Source organism: Sander lucioperca, chromosome 14 (genome assembly GCF_008315115.2).
Source record: "Sander lucioperca isolate FBNREF2018 chromosome 14, SLUC_FBN_1.2, whole genome shotgun sequence".
Taxonomy (NCBI): Eukaryota; Metazoa; Chordata; class Actinopteri; order Perciformes; family Percidae; genus Sander; species Sander lucioperca.
The window spans coordinates 8,689,311-8,714,487 of NC_050186.1; the positions used below are offsets into that span (position 1 = coordinate 8,689,311).

At 40.5% G+C, this 25,177-nt stretch overlaps 1 protein-coding gene and 5 long non-coding RNA genes across 14 annotated transcripts in view; 4 read left to right on the plus strand and 2 right to left on the minus strand.

The window, feature by feature from the left end:
- Positions 1-25,177, minus strand: part of LOC116066775 — a 197,521-nt gene that overhangs the window by 30,932 nt on the left and 141,412 nt on the right. The window contains exon 1 of one of the 8 annotated variants that reach the window (XM_031322946.2): positions 8,111-8,207. The exons of 5 other annotated variants lie outside the window; for them this stretch is intronic. The gene's annotated coding sequence lies outside the window, so the exon portion shown is untranslated. Of the gene's footprint in view, positions 1-8,110; positions 8,208-25,177 lie in introns of those variants that run through there. 2 more of the 8 variants (XM_031322943.2, XM_031322947.2) reach the window with 2 other exon arrangements.
- On the plus strand, positions 9,287-10,479 carry LOC118493135. 2 transcript variants are annotated; one of them, XR_004895115.1, is made up of 2 exons: positions 9,287-9,591; positions 10,057-10,479. It is a non-coding gene; the product is annotated as an uncharacterized LOC118493135 (long non-coding RNA). The 2 variants fall into 2 exon arrangements; XR_004895114.1 differs by having other exon boundaries at positions 9,504-9,591; positions 10,049-10,479.
- Positions 14,461-16,139, plus strand: LOC118493137. The gene is made up of 2 exons (XR_004895118.1): positions 14,461-14,594; positions 16,037-16,139. It is a non-coding gene; the product is annotated as an uncharacterized LOC118493137 (long non-coding RNA).
- On the plus strand, positions 16,417-24,811 carry LOC118493138. Its single transcript, XR_004895120.1, has 3 exons — positions 16,417-16,765; positions 22,109-22,115; positions 24,500-24,811. It is a non-coding gene; the product is annotated as an uncharacterized LOC118493138 (long non-coding RNA).
- On the minus strand, positions 17,653-21,319 carry LOC116066781. Its single transcript, XR_004109040.1, has 4 exons — positions 21,203-21,319; positions 18,821-18,825; positions 18,432-18,435; positions 17,653-17,685 (listed from the first exon to the last, which is right to left on the minus strand). It is a non-coding gene; the product is annotated as an uncharacterized LOC116066781 (long non-coding RNA).
- On the plus strand, positions 23,428-24,435 carry LOC116066779. The gene is made up of 2 exons (XR_004895117.1): positions 23,428-23,513; positions 23,877-24,435. It is a non-coding gene; the product is annotated as an uncharacterized LOC116066779 (long non-coding RNA).

A 25,177-nucleotide genomic window follows, 5' to 3' on the forward strand; every position in this document is an offset into this window, starting at 1 on the left:
TTGACTATTAAGAGATTTTTGTCTGCAGGGCTGTCCCGGGTTTTGCAAGGTTTGCCGAAGAAAAGAACTTAGCTTTGTGGTGACGACCACATCGAAAAAGAAAAAAGTATACTAAAGAAAAGCTTCTGTTTGTGCGTCTTGATAAAAATCACTCTTGCTGACATATTTTTGTTACAGCCTAAAAGTACGTATTTGTTCACAAATTAATGGGACATGTACCATGTCAGTCTGTTAATCTCCTGACTACAGTAAACAAATTATGACACCTGTAGCTGAGCTTAAGAAGTCACAAAGATTATGTTGAAAAGTTTTTGAACATTCAAAGGATGAGCTTGAGTTTTCTTTTGTCTACTGGCATATACACACATGTGCAGTGGCTGTTATCTTGACTGATAAACTAAATAAGTTTTTCAGAATTTCTAACTCAAAAGCTCACATTCATGTTTCTTTGTCTCCAACAGAAGAGGAGACAGACTCAGGACACCTTGTGACTACTTTTAAATTGACTGACTGGACTGACCGGCAATTTCCACTGGATGCGGAACGTCTCCGGAACGTCGACGGACTCATTAGGTTTCCATTAAAGTCAGTGTGTGTATTTCCACTGACTGCAGAACGTCTGCGTCCCGACTCCGTCCCAGCTCCGTCAGTCCGCAGCCCTCCGCAGCAGATACGCAGAGCTTCTATTTTTGACGGACAACGGAGAGCTCCGCAGCAATTCAGCACAATTCAGATTGTGCGGGAGAGGAACTCGAGCACAGAAACAAAATAAAACATCCGGATACTTTTCAAAATAAAATCCAGCGTGCTCACGGCGGGTCATATTTCCCTGCACTACACCTTGAAAACACAGCACAGAGTAGTTTCCCCTCTACTCCTCTGGATGGAAACTAACTGTTGTTGGTTTTGTGGTTCTGTTTATAGAAACTACATCCTGTTATATCGCACGAACATACGTGAATTCGCGAGATCTCGTGGTCGGCTGGCCGCAGCCGTTACGCAACAAATCCGGACCTGGTGGGTATTGACGGACGGCGGAGCACGCAGCCGTTCCGCAGCGGAGCCGGTCCGCAGACGTTCCGCATCCAGTGGAAATCCACGGTGACGCTGCTGATAAATAGTGTTTATTTTTCTCCATCAACAGGAGATTATAGAAAACCCGTACAACAGTGTATGCTTGTAGTCACAGTGTTTACATATTGAGTGAACCTATGCATACAACAGACACATATTTGCACGGTAAAAAACAAAAAGACATTTTATCTACTGCTGTTTCACCACTTTTTGTCTCAGGTACAGCGTCATCTCTGGACAAACACACAAATGTGATGTGGATTGAAAAAATTGTCAACCTGTAGTCATTAAGCTGCGTTCGGACTACAGGCCCCAGAAACATCAGTGCACGCTAAAACAGGAAGCAATCGACAGAAACCGACCGGTTTTTTAACTCCTTATTGACGGATGGAGTTATTGTTCCATGTTTAGATTCTCCTGTAATGTACGTACACTTATTTTCTCAGTAAAGATAAATAAGGAGAATCATCTTATTATAAATGTTGAAGTTTTGTTTTTGTTCAGGACCTTCAAGCAGTAAATGCAGCGGTCTATGCTCGAGCACCCAAAGTTTCCCAAACCAAAAACAACATTCCAGGGAATGTTAAATGTTTTATTTCTCTGTTGTTCTGTCTAACGTTTTTCTTTTTCAGTGTCCAGTGGAAAGGACAGCAAAATATGGTTTTATAGTTCTGGTTGATGGTAAGCTGTACACCTTGACACACCTTTGTCAGGGGTACATTGAGTCTTTAATTAATGATGCCATAGAGCAGTTAAAGAATAACAGTGTGTTTACATGTACCCTGGAGAAATCCTTCTTTCTTTGAGAGAGGACAGCTGGAGGAGGAGCTTCTCAGAGACACACACACACACACACACACACACACACACACACACACACACACACACACACACACACACACACACACACACACACACACACAGATAAGACACAAGCTAAAACAAAATATGAGTTGTACAAGTGGAATTTTGGTTTAAAGAAATAATTTTGAAGACAAGTTTTTGTCATAAATTATAGAATGTGATATCTTTTCCATAATAGGTAACAAATTGGATAAATAGATGTCAAATTAGACATACTTATTTACTCTATAGGCCTAAAAACTTTGATTCATAATGATTTTTAGGAATACCAGACAGCAATTAGTATTACTTTGTGTTGCAAACCAAAACCAAAAATATAATAAACAAAATATTTTTGTTTATTTCATCTTAGTTTATTGGTTATATTAAATAAATACAGGTTGAGATGAGATTTCATCCTAAAAGCAGTTCATTTAATATTGTACTCTAGGGAGTTTTTCAGTAAAGCTGCACTATAGCCTTTGTTTGTATTTTGAGTTGCTATATGACAAATTGGTTAAACTATTAAGTTGTTGTTGAAAACATTTTATTTTGGTGATTTCTTTTCTTTTTAAAGAAATGATTTATTGAATTTTTTGTTGCTTTTATACAGGTTTTTGCTGTGTAACACAGGACAGTGTTAATGGATAAACCATTAAACAGATTATTTATATATGCTGCTTATTGAGTCATGAGTTTTTCATGACTCAAATAGGAGGGATATAGTAGCAATAATAAATAGTGTTCACATCATTTTTTGATTTTAAAACTACTCTAGTGATTGACTTGCACTATTTGCTAAAACAACCCTTAAGGTAATCTAAGGAGTAAAAAGAACAATTTCAAAAACCAGTGTTTTTATTTTTTAGAGTTAAACCAGAATGAGGGAAAGAAATGCTGTTTTATAATTATTGATATTGACTAAAATGAGTAAAGTTTTTCCAAGTGATAATATTGATAAAAGAACAAATAATGCTTTTTGGAGTTCTGTTTTGTGCCACACAGAGCCTCGTGTGTGTCAGTCGGGTCCATCTCACCCCCCCCCCCCCCACCAGCTGCAGGATGGACTGAGAGAAGGAGGGGGGGGGGGAGAGACTGTCCTGATCTGACACATCTGACGCATTGAGAAGTTAAGTAGCACACAGACTCACATTCTGAAAATACACACACTACTAGGAGGAGATAATTAGAAGTACTTTATTTATTTTTTCAGATTGGTGTGTCAGGAAATGTTTAAAGTACATTTCACTGTTTGAATTTGAATTGGATTGATGAAAAGTTGATAAAAATAACTTTGGCTTAGGTAATATCTGACATAAACATCAGTAAACTATTTTTGGGTAAATAAAGGCATAAATGATCCATTCAAAGACTTCCTAGAGACCTGGTTTGAAAAGGGGAATACCTTAATTTGTATTTTTCTAGTCTTTTGCAGTTGCATCTTTTCTGGTGAACTGTGAAAGTTGGTGAGGTTTAGTGCTGAGATGGTTTGAAACCATGATGATTAAAAACCATGTATCAACAACTTTAACACGGAGATATGATTAAGACTAACATCTAGATGAACATGTTTAATGTTGATGTGAATGCTTAATGATGTACATTATGAGTAATGTACTGAGACAATGGTATACACATATTCATTTAATATGTACTCTTTTATATTTATATATATATATATATATATATATATATATATATATATATATATATATATATATATATATATATATATATATATATATATGTTCTCATATTATGCTTATTGAAGTTAAGAAAAACGTTTAATCATTTAAATGTTGTATTTTTGATGATGCAAAATAATTCAGGAGGGAAGTTAAAGATAAAACTTACATGAAAAGTAAGATATAATATACGTTAAAGATAAATCTTATAAACAGTAAAAAATAATAATATATAATATACTAATTTACTTTTGTATATGAAAGGGATAACAATCCAGTCAGGAAAAGCTTAGAGGAAACAAGAGCTTTAGAGAGCTAGAGAAGTCCACTGTGTGACCGTCTATGAGAGACTGGCTCAGGTTACCAGCAGGCCTTTCCAGAGAGGAGGAGTCTGCAGCAGACCTTCTGTCTCTCAGCTTTCAGCACACAAACATACACAAACACTTGAATAGACTCAAATGCCTCTTAGGAAAAAGTTTAGAAAAAAAAAAGACCAAGAGGTTGCCCCCCAGGTCAGTTCCTGCTGGTACCAGAGAGCTAAATGTACTTTTGAATTAGGATAATGGGTTTCCTATTGATGGACTGTATAGGAGTTACATTTAACAGATACTTTCACTCAGAAGTTAATTATAGTTGTCCTACTTCTTGCTTTTATCTGAGGGATATTTAAATGATAGTTTTTTTTTTATTAATGGAGAAAATATGCTTTTTTCCAAAATGCCAAAAGCTGATGAAAATTGTGAACATACAAAAGTGAAGTGTAAAAAATCTAAAATGCTGTTGATTAGAAGTTTTAAAAAATAAAGCTGACAAAGACTATATATATATTTTTGTGATTGAAATTTTGAGCTACTGTAACTAGGGAATTTCCCCAGTGGGGGCTACATAAAATATTTCTTATATCATAGATGATAAACAAAAAGCTGATTTTTTTATTTCAATGACAAATTATGTCATTTTAAGGAATAACTAATTGGGATTTCAAAGACAAAAGAGTCAGTAGCAGAGTTTAGTGTTTATTGTGATCTGACATATTTGGGTTAGGGAGAATTAGGATTTTTGTACACAAAACATATGTGTATGAAATATAATGTTTTACTGTCATCAAACTGCCGACAGATATATAGGCCTACAAGCTGGATGATTAGTTGCTTTAATCAATTAGTGGATTGACAGAAAACTGCTTTGATCATTTCCAGTTTAAATAATGTGAGGACTTTTCTATATTGTTGCTTTTTAATACCTTAAGTACATATCTTTATGATACCTGTCTTACTTAGGTAATATCCTTAATGAAATATTGCTGGTAACAGGAAATGTTTACAGATGGAATCAGTACTTACTTTGTCCACTATAACTATCTGTATCAACCTTGTTGAGTTGACTAACCCTAAAGTAACAACATTGTTTTTTGAATCAATGATAACATTGATCAGACTTTGGAAAGCAGTGTGTTTGAATGCAAAATGGAGAAAGGGACTACACACACACACACACACACACACACACACACACACACACACACACACACACACACACACACACACACACACACGAAACAGTGCTGAAGACTTGTTTCCTACGGTTTGTCAAGTGCTAGAGGACGAACCTCTGACAACAGAAGAACATGGAAGCTGTAAGAATATATATTCTTATTTGTAACAGTAATTTTGTTTATTGTGATTATTTTGTAATCAAAAGAGTGGAATGTAATGGCAAAATTATATTTAACCCTCCTGTTATCCTCAAATTTACTAACATCTGTCATCCTTTGGGGTCAATTTGACCCCAAAGGATGACAAAAGAACTTTTACCAAATTTTTATGTTGATAGCCTAAACTGGAAACTGGAAAATGTTGACAAAATGCAACCAGACATTCATCCACAGTCACGTGGGGGCCTGAATTGTAGAGAAAGGGTAATCGCTGCACCCACTTGTCCCATACATCCCGTATTGCTGCCAATTTGTCACGCTCCCGTCGGCCCTGCCTCGTTTCTCTGTCATCAAAGCGGATGACACGGGAGAAAACATTGAATGTTTTCAGAGACATAGTGGCTGGAAATATTGCCCTTCCAGTGTCAGCATTCCAAAGGCATGCTGTTGCTTCACCTTTTGACTTGTATACTCCTGCCAAAATGAGCAACCCAATGTAGGCATGGAGGTCTGTCACATCCACATCTTTCCAACTGTCCACATACATCTCAAGTATATTTTTTTTCAACTGATGGTGTCATGAAAAGCTCAAATGCTGATTTTATATCTTGGACATGGCTGTTAGCATATCTGGTGGGGCCTGGAATCATTTTTATCACATTAGCAGCACTAAGTCTACCCGGTCGTTCAAGTGGGGAGAGGGTTTGCTGGTGGTGTAGAGACAACAGAAGGGTCAACCCCAAGAGTCTCATTTTCTTCAGAGGAGGATGGCTCATAATCAGGGTCCTCCTCAACATTATCCTCAGTCTCGGACACATTCTCCTTTATGTCACTTTCAGTGTCAAAGCGCTGCGACAAAACTTCACTCACAGAAAACCTTTTCTTGGAGGCCATTTTCAAATGAGAGTGAGTGTACAGAGAGAGCACATCAAGCACCAAGAGAAATGGTTTAGAAGGCCGTGGTGCCTGCGTGTGAGCTTTTATATGTTTGCCCCTCCCCTGTGTATCACGTGATGCAAACCATCCCTGCGAGAACCATATTTTCCCTCCCACACAGAGGATGGGTGCGCGTGTGGGGTGGGGGGAGGGGAATTGAAGATTGTGAAATTGCAACAACCTGCATGTGAAAGTGACCTCAATATCAGCTAAAACAATCTCAGCACATTTGTGTAAAATGTTCATATTTTCTATGTTTTTTACAGCTAAAACAGCCTGGGGTCAAATTGACCCCAAGGAACACTGATGCGTACAAAATGCATACAGGACATTGAAAATATATCATCATGTTAATTTTATGTTTACCCAGTTGTCCCCATTAAATTAGGAAAAGTCATTCAATATGAAGCAAAAAAAATGATGTCAACCACTTTTTTAGAGACGTTAAACATTGAATGGGGTCAAATTGACACCAAGGATAACAGGAGGGTTAAGCATGATTCTTTATATTCTTGTCTTATTTCTGTTTTACTTTGTCTCACAATGCTGAAAGTGAGTTTTTCTTATTCTCACATGTTGAAAGTAAGAGTCACAGAGTCTGGGAACGTAATGTCTGACTCTGAACAGATAGGGACTACAAGGTCCCCCTAAACTATCGGTTATTTCTCCCTGAATAGTTGAGACTTCTCACATAGTTGAGATAAAGGGATGTCTAACCTTTGGGGTAGAAAGTGGTACAGAGGGGAAGAAGAGAAGTGGCTCCTGAATGTCTGACTATGTTTGATTATAAGAAATGTGTGAGTCATGTTTAGAAAGGGGGGGGGCATGTCTTTCTATCTCACTGGAGATGCATATATACTGGGTGCTTTTTGTTATTCGTTGAAGAGACCTTTCACACCAGAGCTGCGTCCTTTTGTGAACCGTGTGCTTCCTGCATTTGCAAATGTAAATAAATACTCAAAGACCAAACTTTGGTTTAATCCTCAAATCGTCCTTATTTGTTTCATCTGGTGTTTTTGATACGCACTCCTGCTGCTGACAAGAAAAACTTCCACTACAATCCTCCACACGTCCTCTCTGTCTGTCTGATCAGCCTCTGAGTTGTTTCTCTGAAATCACATGACCAGAAAAACCAATCAAACTGCATCCTGACTTCCAGGGGATTCCTGGTCTCTAGGGGCCTCCAGGCCAACACACACACACACACACACACACACACACACACACACACACACACACACACACACACACACACACACACACACACACACACACACACACACACAGAAAAACACACACACAGACACACACAAACACGGAAACACAGAAAGACACACACACAGAGAGACACCCACACACACACACAAACACGGACACACAGAAAGACACACACACAGACACACACACACACAGATATACATACACACACACACACACACACACGCACACACACACACACACAAAGACACACACACACACACACACACACACACACACACAAACACGGACACACAGAAAGACACACACACACACACACACACACACAAACACGGACACACAGAAAGACACACACACACACACACACACACACACACACACACACACAGAAAGACACACACACACACACACACACACACACACACACAGAGACACACATACACAGATATACACACACACACACACACACACACACACACACACACACACACAGATATACACACACACACACACACACACACACACACACACAGACACACACAGACACACACAGACACACACACACAGACACACACACACACACACACACAAATAAAAACTACCTTAACTACCGTGTACTACTCTGTAAACTGCTGTAGATTAGACAGTATTTAGCAGTATTAGATGTTCTCTGAGTGATGAAGAGGTTTAGTGTTCTTACCTGTTGGAGAGGAGATGAAGGTGAAGCAGATCTGAGTCTTCTCTGTCTGTCTCTCTCTCTGTCTGTCCTTTCTCTCTGTCCTCTCAGCTTTAAGTACCAACTCTGAATCGTTTCTCTGAAATCACATGACCAGAGAAACCAATCACACAGCAGCAGCAGCATATCCTGAATCCTGCAACAAACAGAGGAAACTACCTGCGACACAACTTGTGAAAGTGTGAAACTTTAAACAGAAAAGGCCCTGAACACAAGGTCTAATTCCCCCAAGAGTATGTGGTGCAACAGAGGTGAGAAAAACTCCCTTTACGTTCAGTTCATATTTATTTATATAGCACGTTTAAAAACAACCATAGTTGACCAAAGTGCTTAACAAGCTAAAAAATCAGAGAGATAATATACACAAACATTACACAATACAAAACAACTAACAGTAGAAAAAGGTCAAGATATCAAAGCTCACCTTGAATTGAAAGCCAATGCATAGTAATGGTTCTTTAGCAATGACTTGAACATTTCAATGGTCCGAGCTGTTCTTATATAAATAGGTAAACTATTCCAGATGTTTGGAGATATGTTCTTATATAAATAGGTAAACTATTCCAGATGTTTGGAGATATGTTCTTATATAAATAGGTAGACTATTCCAGATGTTTGGAGATATGTTCTTATATAAATAGGTAAACTATTCCAGATGTTTGGAGATATGTTCTTATATAAATAGGTAAACTATTCCAGATGTTTGGAGATATGTTCTTATATAAATAGGTAGACTATTCCAGATGTTTGGAGATATGTTCTTATATAAATAGGTAAACTATTCCAGATGTTTGGAGATATGTTCTTATATAAATAGGTAAACTATTCCAGATGTTTGGAGATATGTTCTTATATAAATAGGTAGACTATTCCAGATGTTTGGAGATATGTTCTTATATAAATAGGTAAACTATTCCAGATGTTTGGAGATATGTTCTTATATAAATAGGTAGACTATTCCAGATGTTTGGAGATATGTTCTTATATAAATAGGTAGACTATTCCAGATGTTTGGAGATATGTTCTTATATAAATAGGTAGACTATTCCAGATGTTTGGAGATATCTTCTTATATAAATAGGTAAACTATTCCAGATGTTTGGAGATATCTTCTTATATAAATAGGTAAACTATTCCAGATGTTTGGAGACATTAGGTGTGTCTCAAATCGCACACTTCTGTACTTATACTAGTTATTTGAGTACACTCAATCTGTCACTCGTCGAAGTGTGGTAAATGCAGTGCACTACAAGTACCCGGATGGTGCACTCATAACGGTTATAACATAACGGTCAAAAAGTTGAGTGTGGATCGATGGACACTTTCCACCCTCAACGGTCGCCATCTTGGCTACGTAGCAGAAGGGGCGGAGCTAACAAAATGTGAAAAACTTTCGATAATGGCGGCCGAATACGCGACAGCGAGACCCACGGAGTATTACAAATGTAAGTTGAATATTAGTCTCTTGCTATACTTGTATAACATATAAGCCACCTGTTTATGTATATTTGGTTAATTTTGCAGTCGGTGATGATTTTTGTACCGCGAATTATAACGTTAATTTGTACCGTAATTTGATGTGCTATCAAGCTAGCTTTAGCTAACTTTAGCTAGCTAACAGCGGCACAGTTTAACCAAAGAAGTTACGGGTACGTCTATAATCTTTGGTTTAACCACTGGCAAATAAGTTATAACCTAGCTAATGTTACATGTGTTGTGGTATACGGTTGTTTGTTGTGTTAAACTATCGTCCTCACTGTAGACGATTTTAGCGTTAGATGTGTGATCTTGTAGATATACATTAAGCTGCGAGCGTTAGTAGTAATGTTTCAGTACGTTAATGTATGCTATGTTATAACGTATTAACAGTGCTGTTTGTGTCCTGACTTATATAATCGTTAGGGACACAGACGTGGCCGTCAATGCTGCCAACTTGAGGGAAGTCCTCCTCTGCTGGAAGGCCAACGACCTGGGGGAGGAGAGAGAGGACTCCCTGCTGGTCTGGTGGACAGCACGGTGGCCCGGGGCATAGCAAAGGCTCTGGCTAAACCACGATAAGAGGTACCGCTGGTGAGCCAAAAGAGGAAGACAAGGGCCTCGATGACGGGTCCCCAGCCATGGTCACACGCCGTGCCGAGGATGTACCGTTAAAGGATCCCCCTGGAGAGTCTGAAGTCCACCATCAGATCACTTTCCCCATCAAAGTACAGGGCCAGCAATGAATAGAACAATGGGATATATTTAAATGTCTATTGGGTTGCCTCTGCTTTCACTCTTGTATTGTCACTGTAATTAATAGCTATTGCAATAAACACCCTTATATAAACATATAATATGACTATTTTCTATGTATGTTCTTTATGTCAGTTGGACACCATTTGAATTGCTCAGATTTTGCTAAAATAACTAAAAATGGCCATTTTGGGTTGTTCTTTACAATGAATTAAGAGCAAAAGTATGAATATCATCATACCGGTAAGTCTACGGTTGCATAAAACAGAGGGCAAAAACAAGCAACAATAACAACAATCACATTCATTTTGATGAACAAAGCAGAAATGTGTTTTTCACGAGTGACAACAGTGTTGGGAATGCTCTGCCTTGGGTACAATTCACAATTTCACAGAAGAAGAAGAAGGAGGACTGGGATGTTGTGATGTCATTTCCTGTAAGTACATAAGGCAGTGCGCGATTTGAGACAACACTACCCTGTCAAATTTTACGCACTATGCAAGTAAGTACGTAGTGTACGAAGTGCACTTCAGTTAGTACACTAACGGAAGTGCGCGATTTGAGACACACTAATGTTCTTATATAAATAGGTAGACTATTCCAGGGGGGGTCTATCCGCCACAGGCTGCCAGAGCCACTCCACCAGACGCCGACAGTGTGGAAGCTCCAGCTATAGCGGTCCTCGGACACAAGCCAGAGCAGCCAGCCGTACCGACATCCAGCTCTGACAAGGCGTCGAAACGGTTGGAGAGGCTGATGGTGGGAGGCAAGGTTTTTCTTCGGCTGCAAACTACCTCACTCCAAGACGCTTTGACGGTCGGGGTTGAACAGGAGGATGGTCGTGGATAGGTGTAAGGATCACACGGCTCCGTGTCCTGGAGGGCCGCCGAGAGGGTCGAAATCCGGAGCGACTGGTTATGAGCCACGTGTACGTCCAGGCAGGCGGCCAACAATGCATCTTTTGTTTTCAAGTCCTCGGTAAGCCGACAAACATCTACTTTGAGGTCAGCAATTTCTTTGTTAGTGTTTTTAAACAATGAGGAAATCTTGCGAGGAAGTGGGGATTCGCCAGGTGTGGATGTAGCCATAGTGCCAACTAGCTGTGCAGCGTTAGCTCAACTTACTGGTAAGCGATCGTGAGAGCAAATACAAAATATAAAAACTTAATTCCAACACGCGGCTCAAGAAGCCAAGTGTCTTAAGTGAAGACTTTGAATACTTTGATGGATAGAGCTCTAAACCACCAGGATAACATGAGCAACTGATCCAGAGCAAAGTGACAGAGCTGCTTCTTGTGCGTGTCAACTGTCAATCAGGCAGGCAGGCCATCATAACCTTCCTAGAGCAAAATAAGGAGGAACCACATAGTTGACATCAACTATTTAGCAATGTTGAGATTTGCCCATTTTCAGCAGCAGTTTCAAATTGTGGGATTTGCAGAGGAAAGAGGAGTCATTATTCAAGTATGACAAGGTAAAATCGGTTTTGCATTCTATCAACCCTGATTATTTACATGGAGTACATGGATGGTGATTTTGGGGCCGACGTGACTCGCGTGTCTTTGAATCTTTCCCTTGTTGAGGGATGAAGAAGAGTTGGCTGCTGGCCGTGCTGGTGGGCGGGATCTTCTGCGTCGCTGTGATGTCACTGGAGCTGATGCAGGGGGCGGAGCTTCAGCATCGGCCGTATCCTGACACCAAAGCTGAGCCAGCAGGGCTGCAGCAGTTCAAAAGTTCAAGAGAAACCTGGGACAGACCCAGACTCTTGGTAGGGGGTGTCTGACGGTACCAGTTGGGGGATTTTCCCCATCTGATCTATAAGGTTGTTCTGGAAGTGTTTTTTTTGTCCCCAAAGTAAATTGGAAGAAGCGGCCTAAACCGGATGGACCTGATGGCCAGCTGTCTAATGAGTGAGTACAACAGGCTTTCGTGACTCTGTCCTAGCTTAGGTACTTTTGCTTTTTCTTGTAAGTAGATGCGCCGATTCCTTAGTGAAATAACTAAAGCTCGCCCTTCCTCCCCCCCAGTCAGACTCGTGGCCTACCGAGTGATTCTGTAGTGGGTTCTGAGAGGAGAGCGACTTGGCCGTGGCACCAGAAGAACTTTGCCTAGCTGTGTTATAGCAGCGATCAGACAAGAGTACCCCTCGCCCACTGGAAGTTACACAGGATTCAAAGAGGCAGTGTCCGGGTTGTAGGCTAGGACCCAAATGCAGAGATGTGAGGAGAGTGCAGCAGTTTAAATAATAATTTAATAAGAAAACAAAGAGACTTACAAATGTAAGCAGAGCAGGAGAGAAAATCCAAAAACAAATCCAGGAGCACAAAACCAGAGAAATCAAATGACAATCCACCAACAACAGACACAGAAAACACAGGGACTAAATACACGAGGTAACGAGGACTAACAAGGGACAGGTGATACAACAGGTGGAACACATAAGACACTCAGAAAAGACGGGAAAACCAAACACACAACAAACACAATAAGAGCGGGGCAGACGTGACAGGCAGAGGACATTTTCTGAGTCTAATACTGTGATTTCTAGTATTACTTCGTATTGTCATTACTAGGAATAAAAAACAAACAATTGCACAGTTCTATTAGTAAAAAGTAGGGCTGTCAAAATAACACGTTCATTTCGATTAATTAATCTGAGAAAAAATAACGCGTTCAAAAAAATAACGCAGATTAATCCATTCCATATTGAGGTTTGACCCAGAGCCGTTCTAGCCTCCATTGGACTGTAAAATGAAGGAGGGAGACGAGAATGTGCTGCCTGGATCATTAACTGGAACATTTACTTGTAAAAATCTTCTTCCTGAATAGGGTTGGGTACCGAAATCCGGTGCTAATACGGGACAGGTGCCTTAACGACCGGTATCTACCGGACCGAATAGCAACGCGGATTTTGGTGCCTCATTCCAGTGCCACTGATATGTCTGCTCTTCTCTCTGATGCTCTGAAACAGACATTACAGGCAACACACACACACACACACACACACACACACACACACACACACACAGTTCTCCTGTAGACCACCGGTCTGGGTCAAAGGTCCAGAACCGCCTCCTCGTGTCTCTCACGAGGGATTCAGCCATGATATACCCGCTGCAGCCAATCTCCCTACCAAAGTCTTCACATTTAAACATTTCTTACTTGTTAACAACATAATATTTCTCCAAACAAAAGTACACTTACTCATATTATTACATCATAATCATGGCTTCAATTCGGCGCTCATATTTCTGATAACTGAGCCTCACACACAACCTTTTCCAGACGTTTGTTTACTCTAGCTGGAGACGCAGGTCACGTTCGTCGACACGCAGCGCGCTGTTAAAGTCAGCGGAAATGTCAACGGACTCTGGCGTCTCTTTCCCCTGTAAACAACGTGTTGGTGTATTCATACTGAAACTGACCTTCGCAGTCATGAAGAAGTCTGCAGGTTGTTGAACATGTGAAGAAAGTTTCCTGTCTGTTTACCAGCTGACTGGCCCTTCCTCTTCCTCTTCTTCACCTTGTTTTTGGGCGGGCTACAAACCAGAGCTTAAAGGAGCCCGCCGCCATCTTGTGACGGGAGTGTGTAACATCAAGACTGTAACAACCAACACTAATCATTCTTTAAAAACTTTATTTAATCAACACAAGAAGTTCAACAATGTGTAACATGATGTGAATATATAAAATATATATTTTTAGGCTTTTAAATGCTAAGTTGTCACAGACACCTTTACCTCATGTAGGCTAAATTAGATATACAGTCTACACACACACACACACACACACACACACACACACACACACACACACACACACACACACACACACAGTTGTCAGGGTGTTTCCTGTTTAAAGTTTCCTTTCACTTTCACACATGCTGCGTCACAGTTTCTGCTGCTGTGTGATTGGTTTCTCTCATGATGTGATTTCAGAGAAACGACTCAGAGTTGTTAAAGTTGATCAGACAGACAGAGAGAGGACAGACAGAGAGAGGACAGACAGACAGAGAGAGGACAGACAGAGAGAGGACAGACAGAGAGAAGACAGAGAGACAGAGAGAGGACAGAGAGAGGACAGACAGAGAGAGGACAGACCGAGAGAGGACAGACAGAGAGAGAAAGAGAGGACAGACAGAGAGAGGACAGACCGAGAGAGGACAGAGAAGACTGAGCGCGCTCAGATCTGCTTCACCTTCATCTCCTCTCCAACAGGTAAGAACACTAAACCTCTTCATCACACAGAGAACATCTAATACTGCTAAATACTGTCTAATCTACAGCAGTTTACAGAGTAGTACACGGTAGTTAAGGTAGTTTTTATTGATATTTTAAAGTCATATGAATCAGAATCAGATTATGTTATTGATCCCTCAGAGAAGTTATTTAGTTACAGTTACTCACAGTCAGACTCAGGTAACAATAAGAGTTAATACGTGTAGAAAGTATAAAGTAACATAGTTACAATAAGACATAAATAAAACATGAAGTATAAAGTAACATAGCTACAATAAGACATAAATAAAACATGTATAAAGTAACATAGTTACAATAAGACTAAAGAATAAAATGTGAAGTATAAAGTTAGATTAGGTTAAAAAGATAGCTTCAACCATTCCTCCAGGTTAAATTATTAGAGAATGGGTCTTCTCATGATGTTCCGGGCTGATCAAGTTAACCCTTGTGTTTTCCTCCCGGCTAAAAATATAATGCGAGACTTTTTTCAACATTCTTTAGCATTTGTTCAAGGCTTCCAGCACTTCTTTCTTCAAGTTTTTTTGCTGCTTTTCAGACAAAAATTGGAATGTTTTTGTTTATCCCCACTGATGTTTTTTCCGATGTTTTTTCGATGTTTTTTTCTGATGTTTTTGAAATGAAATCATACATAATTTCTTTGTTTAAAAAGCAGAAATGTTTCAAAAAACACCCACAATTCAATTAAAGTAGTGAACTGATCTTAATTTTACTTGTGAAGAGCGTTGTATGGAACCATCTGGTGGTGGTGATGGAGCAGTGGATATGACACGTGCCTTTGGTGTGAGAGATCAGGGTTCAATTCCCACTGTGATACATTAACCAATGTGTCCCTGAGCAAGACACTTCTCCAGAAGCATGTGACCTCTGATATGTGATATATATATATATATATATATATATATATATATATATATATATATATATATATATATATATATATATAGCAATTCTAAGTTGCTTTGGATAAAAGCGTCAGCTAAATGACATATAATGTAATCTGTGTTATTATTGGGCAATTTGGTTGAAAGATATCTATATTTCTATATTAGAAACTTTGAAAATGGGTCAAATGTGACCAGAGGACATCACAAGGGTTGATGAACATGAATTTACACCTTCAATAGAATAAGTCTCAGAGAGTCCGAAGTTAAATATTAAACTGACCGTCCAACATATTGAATATGAGATGAGTATTATTGTTGATGTTGTCTGAGGTTAGTTTCCTCTGCTGCTCTAACTCAGAGTTTTCTTTTAATCTGAAAGGAATAGTGAGTTTTTAAATGTCAGAAATCTAAGATGATCTGGAGTTTCCTCCCAGCTGCTGCAGAGAGGAGACAGCTGGGGTGTGTGTGTGTGTGTGTGTGTTTATTCTGATGATGTGTGTCTCTTCCTGTCTCCAGAACCTTTCTGATCTCATCAGATCACAGTTTGATTTAAAGTCAGATTCTTCATCACTCTGAAGAGGAGATCTCAACACTTCAGGAGGACCAGGAGACCTGGAGATGGGGGGTACGGAGTCAACACCAAGAACACGGAGCAGAGACCTCCCTCCTGATCTGTCTGGATTAATGAACAAACTTAAAGTCAGAAAGATGCAGAAGAGAACAGATGAATACAGAACAGCTGGATATGTTGCTGGAGGAGTAGGAAAAGGAGTAGTAGTAGTAGGAATAGGACTCCTGGTCCTTGCAGCTCTGTTCACTGGGGTAGTTTAGCAGCAATAGGAGCAGGAGCGTTAGCAGTATCAGGAGAAGCAGTAGCAAGAAAAGACCCAGTAGCAGGAGCTGTTGCTGGAGAAGTAGGAGCAGCAGTAGGAATAGGACTCTTGGTCCTTGCAGCTCCGTTCACTGGGGGGTTAGTTTAGCAGCAGTAATAGCAGGAGTGTTAGCAGTATCAGGAGGAGCAGTAGGAGACACAGCAGCAGGAGGAAGATGAGCTGTGGTTGTAAATGCAATAAAAACAATGAAATAGAACAGAAGTATAAAGAAAGTAGAAGAACAGGGGAAAGAGTTCATGGAGATCATAGAACGGCTGAAGAATGACCTGGAAGAAATAAAGACGACGTGTGAGAAGTTGGAGCAAAGATCAACTGAACTTCAGGCTGGAATCACTCTGACAGACATGGAGGAGTTACAGAGGAGTCTGAGACAAGTTTCTGAAGATAGAAGAGAAAGAGAGACAGTTACTCTGCCAGATAACCCAAATCCATTTGGGTTATCTGGCAGAGTTGTTGATGACTTGGAGAAGATGGCGAAATAACTCAAATTCTTCCCAGAAAAGTAAAGATAGAAGCTACAGTTAGTAGAAAAGGCCTCGTTTGTTCATAATTTCTCACTAAATCTGCAGTTTGAGAAACAGAACTTAAAATTTGAAAAGCAATAGAAAAAGCGCCACAAATGTTTTAAATTTTGACCCAGAATAACTTCATGGACGAAGGTGAAGACAACACGAGGGTTAAAATAAAATGTTTCCAGCTGATAATGAATGAAGAACTCAGGCTTCAGCCTACACTTCTACACACACACACACACACACACACACACACACACACACAACTAGATATTGAATGAAGAGCTCAGGCTTCAGCCGACACCTCTACTGGTTCTGTTTCTTTGTTCTTTATTACCAGTGAATTGCAGAGGTGGAAAGTTACTAATTACAATTACTCACGTCAATGTAACTAAGTTGTTTTTTGTGTACGTCTACTTGTACTTTTTAAAGTAGTTTATAAAATCTGTACTTTTACTGTTACTTAAGTACGTTTTGTTTGAAGTATTGTACTTTGCTACATTTTAATCACATCTGTTACAGACTGTTCTTTAAATAATAAAAGAGGAGGCGTCATTCCTCAAGAAAATGTTACATTTTTTTAAAGATTATATTTTGGGCTTTTCCGCCTTTAAATTTGACAGGACAGCTAGGTGAGAAAGAGGGGGGGGGGGGGGGGGACATGCAGGAAATCATCACAGGTCGGACTCAAACCCTGGACCTCTGCATCTAGGAATAAACCTCTCAGTATATGTGCGCCTGCTCTACCCACTGAGCCAACCTGACCACAGAAAATGTAACATAGTTAATAAAAAATGATCCCCATACATTTAGTGTGTCTTTGTGGTAGTTTTGCGTCTCTTTTTCACATTATTTTGGATCATTATTATCTCCATATCTGTGTCTGAAATGTTGGAAAAGACATAATTGTTACGGTTAGCTCCTAGGTTGGACTCCAGTAGCAGATTCAGATGCAGACTCGAAGGTTTAGTTGTAAACAATTTTATTTCACCTCTGTGGAGCAAGACAGAGAGTTGAAATAGGTGGTGAGGTGACAATCTTGGTGTGAACAGTGAGTCTCAGGTGGTGTGGGATTTGTGGCAGGCAATCAGCAGTAGTTCAGCTTTCAGGAAGGCTCAGCTTTGACAGGTGCTGGAGACGAGAGAGACACAGGCAAGTTAAAGTCAGCGGAGTTCAACAATGACCCAAATTAAAGTTATTCTCTGGAGACTTAAACACTGGAGAATAAGGCCTGAGGCGGTACCACATGGAGAGTGGAAAACAATCTGGCGACGACTGAGAGAAGAGCCGAGTTTCTTGTACTGTGCTTGATTGTGAATGGATTTCAGGTGTGCCAGGTTAAGCCTGTAGAGCCACGCCTCCGCTGATGAGTACACACACACACACACACACACACAAACACACACAAACACACACAAACACCACCACACACACAGGGGAGGAGACACAGGGAAAAACAGACAGGGAAACAAACCGAAATCACAGGGAAATCCCGAGGTCATAGACCGGGCTGTGACAATAATTATAATATAATATAATATATAACTAAACACTCAAAAAGCTTAAAGACCAAACTTACTGAAAACGTCTCTAGAAAAGTCTCTTAGTTATATTTCTTGGACCTAACCCTTATAATGTGGTGAAAACTCTGCATTTAGATAAAGAGCATCATGCAGCTGGTGATGAAGACACTGGGCTTGTTTTAAACTAACACAGTCTCACTCCCTACTCGTCAAATGTCTAGCGTCCTTATTCACCAACCTGCAACAAGCACCCCTGGCATCAAGTTCCAACTAAAGAGTTGTACCCTTGATGTTGTTTGTCGACGTGGGGGTCCGTCAGATAGACATTCATGTTAATCCCTCACCGTCGGATATTGACGAAAGGAAGAACACAGCCCCTTAAAAATTTGTGGCAGTTTTATTATTGGTATTTTTAGCTCAATAACAGCTGTTTTAATCAACATTATTCACCAGATCTCATCATGGTTTATATGTATTTCTTTTAATGTTATTATTTCGGTCTATTTCGGCCAGGGAAGCTGGATTGCTTGTTTGTTTATTTATATTTTTTAAACTATAACGCTACATCTATCAACATTTATTTAGATGTTATCATGGTATACATTTCTTTATTTTAATAGTATTATTTCGGTCTTATTACCGGTGAAATATTATAGTATGCTGTAATACAGAACATTACGATCTGATCCGAGCTAGACGCATTCAAAGCCGATATCCCACAATGCAATGCGGGCATTCATTCACAGAATCGGGCAGCAATCAGCGGGTCTTTAATGACAGTATCACTTCTATATATATATATATATATATATATATATATATATATATATATATATATATATATATATATATATATATATATATATACACACATACAGTCAGTCAGTGGTTTAGTCACCAACAGCAACACGTTGCTCAGCTTTGTTCCAGTAAGTTATACACCGTAATAACGTTTAAAAAAATCCGTGGAAAACTCCGGAAGTGACGCAGTACGTCCCGCTCAGAGGATAAGAAGATAAAAATACATAATATTCGTAATATTTAGGTTTTTGTCTAACGTTGTATTTGAGGATGTGAACAATGAAGATATTAATAATAATAAAATACAGTTTCATGTATTTGTCTCATGTATTGTGTGCTCGGTCGGCCGGCGGCAGCAATCTGAAATGGAATGGAGCCAGCAGCCACGGCAGACAGCAGAGACAGGAGTCTAACATGTCCCTCCACCCAGCCCAGAAGAACTACAAATACACAAGCTTTGTAACAGGTTCTGTGGCGTCTCTTATGGGAGTTGTAGTTTTTAAATATATTGGTATATTTCTCATAATTAGAAGTTGGTAGTGTATAACTTTGGATACACCCTGGGGTTTTTTGGGATGGGGAACACACTGGTGTCATCAGATTTTAAAAATATAATCGTTAAATAGGTGAAAATAGCTTATTACCATATTTGACAGAGCTTACAGTGGGTAAACTTTGGAGACCATATCTACATGAGAGCGGAGGTCCAGAGCTTTCTATAACAGCTGGTCCCATGTGTGTAGTACCTTCTATAACAGGTGGTCCTATGTGTGTGTGTAGCACCTTCTATAACAGCTGGTCCTATGTGTGTAGCACCTTCTATAACAGCTGGTCCTATGTGTGTAGTACCTTCTATAACAGCTGGTCTTATGTGTGTAGTACCTTCTATAACAGCTGGTCCTATGTGTGTAACACCTTCTATAACAGCTGGTCCTATGTGTGTAGCACCTTCTATAACAGCTGGTCTTATGTGTGTAGCACCTTCTATAACAGCTGGTCCTATGTGTGTAGCACCTTCTATAACAGCTGGTCTTATGTGTGTAGTACCTTCTATAACAGCTGGTCCTATGTGTGTAGCACCTTCTATAACAGCTGGTCCTATGTGTGTGGCACCTCCTGTTGCTAAATGACAAGTCTTCAAAGATACACTACACTACCCTCTCACACTCAGTGGCACTGTGACGAATGCCAGGGGGAGATTACTCGCCAGGAAAGCGAAAGAGAGAATTAACGCAACAACGCGACAGGCATAGAAACAAGACCAAAGTTAATATTGGAGTGGCTAGAACAGCAGACGTGTAAACAAGAGAGATACTAAGAGATCATTTCGGGTTTGGCCACCGTAGAACGAAGGGCTAGAAAGTAATATTCAGTTGGTTGTCATACGCAATTTCACTGCTAGATGGGAGAAATTCTTACACAATGTAGCTTTAAGTACATTTTGTTTGAAGTATTGTACTTTGCTACATTTTAAGAGTGAGTGTTCTTTAAATAATAATAAAAAGGAATGAACAGTGCTTCCAGTATCCTAGGGCCCAATGTCTTAATGGTGTTCACCGTGTTGAGTGAGATGATCTAACCGGTGATGAAAAGTGACTGCAGAGTTGACAGAGGTTTTACAAGCGTGTCCGTCAAGGGAGAAAGTCTAACCCCACACACACACACACACACACACACACACACACACACCGATAGGGGGGTCTGTAACATACTAACCATTTGCCTAAATAGACCTTTTCTAACATACTGCTGCTTCTGTGGTGTTGGTGCTTCAAATCTGATGCCTGCAGTGCGTCATAGAAGCATCAGATGAGGGGTCAGTTATCACTTTCAGAGCTTTTGGGCCTTTAGAGACCCTCCCTAGAACTATTTTTGGTAGCTGGCACACCTGGGTGAACCTTGTGACAAACACAGAACTAGTTCCTAGACTGATCATCTACTTGTTATGTCCACATCAATCATCATTCCTGTGCTGCTGAAGGTTTCCTCCCAACTTTAGGCAGTAGGACTGGTTTGATGGCACAGAGCCAGTCAGAGTCTTCATGGTGGAAATACAGGCAGTCAGCTGTGGGACGTCCCACGTTTCCTCTAAACATTACTGCCAATCAGATTTAGCTCGTTGAAATGTGATTTCAGAGAAACGACTCAGAGGACTGAAAGCTAAGAGACAGACTGAGCACGCTCAGTTGCTGCTTCACCTGGACCACCCTCACACAGCTGACAGACACACAGGTAAGAACACACACACACACACACACACACACACACACACACACACACACACACAGACACACAAACACCCAACAAAATGCACAGACACACACACACACACACACACACACACACACACACACACACACAGAGATAGACAGACACACAAAAACACACACACACACACACACACACACACACACACACACACACACAGACACACACACAACAACACACACACACACACACACACACACACACACACACACACACACACACACACACAAAGACACATACACAGACAAACAAGGTGACATAGTGTTGAGATGGTTTGATGTTAAACTAAAAGCTGTATCTCTGTAGGGATCCATCCCATAAAGTTTGTCTGATAATAAAACATAGGTTACCCGTTAAAGTCAGCTGTTGTCGAGGTTCAATCCCCAGACCAACAGGATAAAATCTGGGTGGGGAAAGTGAAAGAGCAGCACTTGTCCCTCCCTCATTACCACCACTGAAGTGCCCTTGAGCAAGGCCCTTAGCCTCAACCGCTCCAGTGGAGCTGCTCAGTGGCAGCAGATCAGACTGTGGTAGTACTGGGCAGCTTCCAGTATGAATGTGATCAGATCAGACTGTGGTGGTACTGGGCAGCTTCCAGGTATGAATGTGGAACTGTGTGAATGTGAAAAGTTGTCGTTGCAAATGAGAAGTTGTTCTCAATCGACTTACCTGGATAAATAAAGGTTAAAAAAAAGGTGAGATGCTACAGTTGTTTGAGGTTTCTCTGGTCATGTGATTTCAGAGAAATGACTCAGAGGACTGAAAGCAATGAGACAGACTGAGCACGCTCAGTTGCTGCTTCACCTGGACCACCTCACACAGCTGACAATCAGGTAAGAACACACACACACACACACACACACACACACACACACATTCTTTATAAAAGGCTGCTAACGCATGGCAGGAACTCTTCATCATTCAGTGATGTGAGATATACTATATATATATATATATATATATATATATATATATATATATATATATATGTGTTTGACTAATTGTAACTATGTTCAACATTTTTGTCACTTGTGACATTTTTGCACTTACATTTTTTTTCCACTAACACCAAATTATAAACACAAGTTTTACACATACTGCACCTCATTCAAATGAAATTATACCTAATTTTTTTTTTAAAGCAGAGATGAAGAAAAAATTCTGAAATAGAAAAATCTAATTTGACCCAAGGACATCACAAGCAGTGACGGACTGGGATCAACAAACAGCCCTGGCATTTGCAACACACTGGCCCTGTTTTTATCAATAACCTAGCTTGGAAATTAGTAACTCTGCCTTCCGAGTGAATCTTTCCACACACCTTGCACACCGTACAATCTTGAATATTTGTGGCTGCATGCATAAAATAAATTAACCAAATACAAATTATCAGTAGTGGCCCATAGTGGCCCATATGGGGGAGGCATTTGCCCAAATTCCAGATGGCTTGTCCGTCACTGATCACAAGAGTTAATGAACATGAATTTACAGCTTCAACAGAATAATTCTCAGTCCAGGACTCCAAAGTTAAATATTAAACCGACTGTCCAACATATTGAATATGAGATGAGTATTATTGTTGATGTTGTCTGAGGTTAGTTTCCTCTGCTGCTCTAACTCAGAGTTTTCTTTTAATCTGAAAGGAATAGTGAGTTTTTAAATGTCAGAAATCTAAGATGATCTGGAGTTTCCTCCCAGCTGCTGCAGAGTGGACCTGAGTGGAGCTGGAGGAAACAGCTGGGGGTGTTTATTCTGATGATGTGTGTCTCTTCCTGTCTCCACAGAACCTTTCTGATCACATCAGCACAGTTTGATTTAAAGTTGTTCATTAATGAACTTAAAATTAAAGTCAGAAAGATGCAGAGGGGAACAGATGAAGACAGAACAGCAACATATGTTGCTGGAGGAGTAGGAGCAGTAGTAGGAGTAGGAATAGGACTCCTGCTCCTTGCAGCTCCATTCACTGGGGGTGCTAGTTTAGCAGCAGTAGTAGCAGGTGCTTCAGCAGTAGTAGGAGGAGCAGTAGCAGGAGGAGTAGGAGCAGGAATAGGAGCAGTAGTAGGACTAGGACGCCTATTCTTTGCAGCTCCGTCCATTGGGGGGGCTAGTTTAGCAGCAAGAGTGTTAGCAGAAGCAGGAGGAGCAGCAGCAGATGCAGCAGTAGCAACAGGAGGAACAGGACTCCTTGCAGCTCCGTTCACAGCAGTAGCAGCAGTAGGAGCAGTAGCAGCAGTAGGAGCCTTAGCAGCAGTAGGAGCAGTAGCAGCAGTAGTAGGAGGAGCAGTAGCAGGAGTAGGACTCCTGGTCCTTGCTACTCCGTTCACTGGGGGGGCTAGTTTAGCAGCAGTAGGAGCGTTAGCAGTAGCAGGAGGAGTAGGAGCAGGAGGAGTAGGAGCAGGAGGAGGAACAGGAGTAGGAATAGGACTCCTGGTCCTTGCAGTTCTGTTGAGTGGGGGGGCTAGTTTAGCAGCAGCAGCAGCAGGAGTAGGAGCTGCAGTAGGAGGAGTAGGAGCAGTAGTAGGAATAGGAATAGGACTTCTGGTCCTTGCAGCTCCGGTCACTGGGGGGGTTAGTTTAGCAGCAATAGGAGCAGGAGCATTAGCAGTAGCAGGAGGAGCAGTAGCAGGAGGAGTAGTAGCAGGAGGAGCAGTAGCAGCAGAAGACGCAGGAGCAGTAGCAGGAGGGATAGGAGCAGTAGTAGGAATAGGACTCCTGCTCCTTGCTGCTCAGTTTACTGGGGTTGTTAGTTTAGCAGCAGGAGCATTAGCAGGAGCAAGATGAGCTGTGGTTGTAAATGCAATAAAATCAATGAAAGAGAACGAAAGTATAAAGAAAGTAGAAGAACTGGGGAAAGACTTCATGAAGATCATAGAACGGCTGAAGAAGGACCTGGAAGAAATAAAGAGGACGTGTGAGAAGGTGGAGCAAAGATCAGCTGGAGATCAGGCTGGAAACACTCTGACAGACATGGAGGACTTTCAGAGGAGTCTGAGACAAGTTTCTGAACTGGCAAAAAGAAGTGAAGAGGTTTAGTCTTTCACTGCAATACTGATGAGTTTCATAAATGGTCTGTTATTGCTAATTGTGAAAGTCTTCAGAGTCACTGCGACCCCTGAAGAGGAGAAAAACTCCATCATCCAGTCAGCTGATCTCTGTCAGCAGGTCGTTGTCAAGTTTGATCAGATGAAGAAAAAACTTTGTGTTTGATCAGAAAACCCTGGACATTTATCTAGCATACTGGACTTTTTCTAATTGAATCAGATGAACATTAATACTTTATGTTATTAGACCAGGGGTTTCAAACTCAATTTCACTAAGGGCCACACTGGAAATGACGATCACAATAAGGGCCAGACATGTTGAGTTTATTGACATGCTTTTATTTAACAAAAAAAGTTAATTATCTTTGTATTATTGCATGCCTCATATAGCTTTCTCCCACACAATTTGGTCATACAGTTACTGTTGCTGGAGAATACGTGGTGATGACTGGTAATAGGAGACTGACATCAAGAGGTTTAGTCTGCTGGAAGGTCCTGAGTACTCTGAGTAGTAAAGTCCTGGTCTACCCCCTAGTGGAGAGAACAGCTAACAACTGGAGGCTTCTCTGAAATCCTGCTGTCTAGTGCAGATTCTGTGGAAATAAAGTAACTGATTTAA